The 6,176-nt window shown below is 57.1% G+C and overlaps 1 protein-coding gene across 6 annotated transcripts in view; it reads right to left on the minus strand.

The window, feature by feature from the left end:
* CHID1 (chitinase domain containing 1) overlaps window positions 1-4,832 on the minus strand; it is a 47,505-nt gene extending 42,673 nt beyond the window's left edge. For 2 of the 6 annotated variants that reach the window (XM_026447289.2, XM_026447291.1), the window contains exons 1-2: window positions 4,686-4,780; window positions 2,503-2,606 (exon numbers count right to left, since the gene is read on the minus strand). The gene's annotated coding sequence lies outside the window, so the exon portion shown is untranslated. Of the gene's footprint in view, window positions 1-2,502; window positions 2,607-3,429; window positions 3,454-4,685 lie in introns of those variants that run through there. The other 4 variants (XM_026447288.2, XM_031933853.1, XM_031933852.1 and 1 more) reach the window with 4 other exon arrangements.
* Window positions 4,833-6,176: the final 1,344 nt, after the last annotated feature.

Consider the following 6,176-nt stretch of genomic DNA (forward strand, 5'->3'; position numbering starts at 1 on the left):
GAAGTGAACATAATGATGCTATCACAGGACCTGGACAACAGTGACTCTGCTGAGCTGTTAGTGGAAATTCAAGTTGAAAAAGCTTTTTTGATGACAATCTGGTCATGAATATACTTTGCAACATGCATTTCCTTTTTTACTTATTTTTGTTATTTTGGTTTTTCTTTTTCCAACATGCATTTCCTTTCTTTCACAAATTCCACATTGGGGGAATTTCTTTCTTTTTCTTTTTCTTTTTTTTTTTCTTTTGAGATGGAGTCTCGCTCTGTCTTCCAGGCTGGAGTGCAGTGGCATGATCTCGGCTCACTGCAACCTCCACGTCCTAGGTTCAAGTGATTCTCATACCTCAGCCTCCCGAGTAGCTGGGATTACAGGCGTGTGCCACCCATCTGGCTAGTTTTTATATTTTTAGTAGAGATGGGGTTTCGCCTTGTTGGCCAGGCTGGTCTCGAGTTCTGGGCCTCCAGTGAGCTGCCTGCCTCCCAAAATGAGCCACCACGCCCAGCCATGGGGGATTTTCCACATATGTAGAAAACATGGGGATGTTCATGGACCTGGCTTTCCCAGATGCTGGAACACAGACAGGCACGGCCATGCTTGTGATGTGCCAGTCAATGAAGACACTACAAACCAGCACGTACACAGTGCAGTCCCACGGAGAAAGCATGTAGGGAAGGGTGCGAAAAATCAAATGATGTGCCCTTAAGGTGGAAACTTAAGAAACAAAACAAAAAAGTAATCCAGGAGCGGGGGCTCATGCCTGTAAACCCACCACTTTGGGAGGCCAAGGCGAGTGGATCCCCTGAGGTCGGGAGTTCGAGACCAGCCTGACCAACATGGAGAAACCCCATCTCTATTAAAAATACAAAATTAGCCGGGTGTGGTGGTGCATGCCTGTAATCCCAGCTACTCAGAAGGCTGAGACAGGAGAATCACTTGAACCCAGGAGGCAGAGGTTGCGGTGAGCCAAGATCGTGCAACTGCACTCGAGTCTGGGCAACAGGAACAAAAACTCCATCTCAAAAAAAAAGAAACAAAACAAAAAATAAAGGAGCAGGCTATCTGGAATTACTGGTCATTCTGTTTCTTCTCTTCTGCTTTATCTGTATCTTCTGGTCTTCCTGCACTAAACTTTTATTATACTGTTTACTTTTAGGTTCTACGGACCACCAACAAATGTGATTCTACTTTCTGGCTGGCGCTGTGGCTCACACCTGTAATCCCAGCACTCTGGGAGGCCGAGAGAGGCAGATCACAAGGTCAAGAGATTGAGACGATCCTGGCTAACATGGTGAAACTCCATCTCTACTAAAAATACAAAAAATTAGTCGGGCATGGTGGCGGGCGCCTGTAGTCTCAGCTACTCTAGAGGCTGAGGCAGGAGAATGGTATGAATCTGGGAGGCGGAGCTTGCAGTGAGCCGAGATAGCGTCGTCTTGGGGAAAAAAAAAAAAGTGATTCTACTTTCCATCTTTCACTGGGGTTGGCGGCAGCGGCCGGGGGAGCTGAACAACTACCACAGCCCAGCCGGGCTGTTAGTCCTTCATGAAGCTTCGGGACACTGCTGGGAAGAAGTTCTTGGCTAGTTTCACAGCTCTGGCAGCACAGATCCCTCTAGACCAGCTGAGGGGCCCACACAGCCTGGGCAGAGACAGAGACCTGAAAGGTGGGGAGCTCAGCCCAACCCACTACCCAGCAAGTGGGCACATGGCCTTCCCCTCGGGTCACAGGCTCCTGAGGATGTGGGAGCTCAGGCCCAAGAGGCTCCGGGAAGCCCAGCCAGGCAGGTGCACCTGTCAGAAGATGCTGCCAGAGCCAGGCCTACCACAGTGCCTACCCTCCTACCCAAAACACTTTCCGGCCAGGAACCTGTTCTCACTCCCTCTGAAACCGTCCCCTTGACCCGCTTCCTTCTGCAGAGGCACACACTGTCCCACTTTGCCCTGTCTCTTCCCTGGGTGAGACTGGTGCTCCTGGTGCAGACTGAGGGGACTGTGGCTGCCCCTGGGCAGGGATTTTGCATGCTTTGGTACCCAATACACCCACAACACACCTGCGTGGGAAGAACACGGTCCTAGAGCAAGGTCGACCAGTGAAGCTCCCCCACCTAGGAGGCAGGGAGCCACGAGACAGCCTGACCTGCACGCTTATGGGGAGTTAGGAAGGGAACTCACAGGGCAAGCACAGCAGCACCCAGTACATGGAGCCACAGGCAAAGCAGTGAGTGCTTCAACAGCCACGGCAGTTCCGTGGGCTGTGCAGAGGGAATAAGAAGGCCCAGGCACAGATCACCACCCTGTGCCCCAACGCCCAACCTCTCCAGCCCCTCTCCTCAGTGACACATCCCAGAATCACAACCAAGGGCAGCAGCCTGCTGTCACCTGCCCCTAGCCCCACTATCTTTCTGCTGCAGCTGAGGCTTGGTCTGAGTCAGCAGCAGCCCCAGGGAAGGAGGGGAGGGTTCTGGCCACGGCACAGGGAAGACGGCCCAGAATTACTTGCCTGGCCAGGCTGCAACGGCGGCTGCCTCAGTTCCCAGGCACCCAGTCTTTGACCCCAGCCCATTCCATGACCACTGGCTCTTTCTCTGTCTTCTGGGTGGAAATCTGGGTCAGGGACGAAGGAAAGGAATGAAAAACCAAATGGGTGGTTCTCCAGGGTACTGGCTCAGGAGTAATTTGAGGGCACACTCAGGTATCAAATGACCAACCACTATGGGGCTGGGTCTCTGCCCCTACCTGCCATCCTGCAGATTTGAAACAGGGCCACTGTCCACCCACCTAGAGGCCCCTCTGCCTATGATCTCCGGGCCCCTCAACCTGTGATTTCACACCTCAGGGAAGGAAGAGGACAGTGCGGAAGAGGAAGACAGTCCTGCCAGCATGTGTCCAGCAGAGGGGGCACTAGGAGAACCTGACTGAGCACAAGGCCAGGGCCGGTACTGTCCCTGTCCACTCACACTCAGCTCGCCAGCTCAGCGATGAAGTGCTCGGATACAGGCTGCTCACAAATGCTGGGCTGCTTCTGACTTGCCATGGAACTTTCCAGACAACGGCCCCAGGGAGATGGTGTGTGTGATGTGTGAGGGATGCTCACACTGCAACCAGGTCCTTGTCTGGGCTTTGGTACCTCCCCGGCTCCCCACTGCTCACCGGCCGCTCTGCTCTGAGGCCTGTGAGGACACTCTCCATCGTGCTCTTCACGTAACACAGACTCCCAGGCTCGCACATACTTTGTTCCTGAATCAAAACGTGTTTCTTCCCCAAATGCCAATGACCTTCCCTTGGGCAGAACGGCTCCGCACACAAAGGGAATGTGGTGTGTTATGAAGAGGCACAGGCCCCGACCCTGGTCACCCAAAGTGGTCCCAGAAACCATTCTGTAACAAGCTAAGGTGGAGCGCTACTGCTCCCACTTTCCTGCACTCACAGTCCGTAGGCCCAGGACCTCCTCGGTGGTGGTGATGGAAAGGATGGGAGTCACAGCAGGGGCTTTCCAATGCTTTTCATGCCCAGCACACGTGTATGTCATGTGTGCACACGTGTAAAGCGACAGCAGCCAATCAGAGCTAACTCCATTCTGTGATGGACACACTGACAACTCCTGTTCTGCTGTGTTTTGAAGAACTGGTGTATGGTGGCTCCGGCCTGTGATCCTAGCACTTTGGGAGGCCAAGAGTTCTTGACTGGTTTTGGCAACAAAGCAAGACCTGGTCTCTACAAAAAATATTTTTCTGCTGGACGGATCACCGCATCAGGAGTTCAAGACCAGCCTGGCCAACATGCTGAAACTCCATCTCTAAAAAAGATTTTAAAAATTAGCTGGGTGCAGTGGTGTGCGCCTGTACTTCTAGCTACGCGGGAGGCTGAGGCAGAAGAATCCCTTAAACCCAGAAGGGGAGGTTGCAGTGAGCCGAGATCGCACCACTGCACTCCAGCCTGGGCGACAGGGTGAGACGTTGTCTTAAAAAAAAAAAAAAATTCTTAGCTGGGTGCGCTGGCGCACACCTGTGGTCCCAAGTAGCTAGGAGGCTGAGAGATGACTTGAGCACAGGAAGTCGAGGCGGACGGGCGGGCGGGTCACCCTCCAGTTCGGACAGTCAGTAATGGAAGCTTCAAGGTTTGGGGCTGAACCAAGGGTGGGATGCGTTGTGATGCGCCCGCTTTCACGGGGACCGCGTACCCCTCACTGGGAGGGCAGCCCGCCTGGAGCCCTCCTGCCTCTGCTCCCCCTGGGGGTCCTGGGGACCCAATGGCCACCACTTTGCCACACGAGCCGCGCGCTCACACACTCCTCACCCGCCGGCCACATCCCTTGTCTGCGCACTCAGGCCCCTTCCACCCAGCGCGCCTCGCTCCCAGGCTCGCTCGCCCTAGCGCACGCGCTCCACCTCCCACTCGCGGTTCCCCCGACACGCGCCCCGTCCACACTCGCCCTCCACCCCCGCCTCGCTCACCCTCGCACTCACAGCAACCTTCTCTCGCCCTCGCTCACCCTCGCCCTCACACCCTCTCACACGCCCCCGCACACACTCGTTCTCTCTCACGCGCCCGCGCGGCGTCGCCCGCGACCCCATGCCCGTCCCGCCCGGGGCCGAACCTCGCTGCCCGGCGCGCCCACTTCGCGAAAGGGAAACTGAGGCCGTGCAAGGAAGAGAAGCAGATACCGGCCGCCGCGGGACTCACCTGCATGTCAGGGAGGCCTGACGGCCACACACTCACAGCCGGAAGACGCTCCAGCGCGCCGGAAGTCCCGCCCCAGGCGCCCGCGCGCCGCCGTCGCGCACGGCATGCTGGGACGGAGAGGGGCCGGGGCGGGGCCGGACCCCGGGCCAAGCGCGTTCACCTGGAGTGTCTCTAGTGCTCGCGCTGTGGAGCCGGCTCCCAGGTTCCCGGCCCAGGGGGCACTAGGTTTCCAGCGCCACGGCTCCTGGGCAGGCCTGGTGCCCTCGGCGTGGGGCCGCACGGGGCCTCGGGCTCCAGGGCCTCTGCTCTGCTGGGCGGTGCCGGGAGAACCCCGCGGTGGGCTCCGCCCGGGCACACTCCTCCCGGGACCCGGAGTCCCCCCAACCCCCGCCGCACCGCCGCCTGGGTGGGCCATCTCCATCCCCAGGCCGATGGCGCCCACGACGCAGTCTCCAGCGGGGACGGCCCGAAACGCGCGCTCTCTCGGTCCGCAGCCCCGCCTTGCACATTGCACAAGCCGGAGCCCCGGGAGGCAAACCAAGTTCCCGACTCAGCCCCTCGTGCTTGGATGAACGCGCGCGTGGCCAGCACTTTCGGTAACCGCGCATTTTACGCGGCACAGGCTGTCCGACCCCCACACCCAGCCCTAGCCGTTCCCAGCGCAGTTTCCTGCAGAAAACCGCACGGCCGGGCCCCACCCTGCCCCGCTCTGCAGTTCCCGGGCCGCGCGTGGGCTCCGAGACACCCTGCACGGCTGCTTCCCCATTTCTGCTGCTTGGGAGCTTTCTCCTTAAACTAAGCATTGTTCTTTCTTTCTAGTCACGTTTCCTTCTTTCCCTTCCCGGTATTTTCTGCCAGCTGACGCCCAAGCCTTTCCTAGAAGGGGCTGGGGGCTGCATGCAGTGCGAGGCACGTCCCCCACCAGCTGTGGGCTTTCACCCAGCTCAGCACTAGCTCTCAGCAAAGGGCTTGGATGGTGGCCTGACACCTGGCCTTTGGGGGTGAAGACCTAAAGTCGGCAGAGCTCTGGAAAGGGTCCCAGTAAGCAATGGCAGTGTCCTCAGGGACATATGCGTAGTCCCCGCAATGCTAAGGAGGCCATGCAACTTCTCTTAGGAAAGGCGCTTAGCCATTTTAGGATCACATTGAAGTAAGAGGTCTTTGGCGCTAAAGAATTGCAGAATCGATCGGGAGCCACCGCCTTTAATCCCAGCACTTTGGGAGGCCAAGGCGGGTGGATCGCTTGAGGTCAGGAGTTCCAGACCAGCTTGGCTAACATGGTGAAACCCTGTCTCTACTAAAAATACAAAAATTAGTCAGGTGTGGTGGTGCATGCCTGTAATCCCAGCTACTGGGGAGGCTGAGGCAGGAGAATTACTTGAACCTGGGAGGCGGAGGTTGCGGTGAGCAGAGATCACTCTGCACTCCAGCCTGGGTGATAAAGTAAGACAGCCTCAAAAAAAAAAAAAAAAAAAAAAAAGCCGGGCGCGG

This window comes from Piliocolobus tephrosceles, chromosome 13 (assembly GCF_002776525.5).
Source record: "Piliocolobus tephrosceles isolate RC106 chromosome 13, ASM277652v3, whole genome shotgun sequence".
NCBI lineage: Eukaryota > Metazoa > Chordata > Mammalia > Primates > Cercopithecidae > Piliocolobus > Piliocolobus tephrosceles.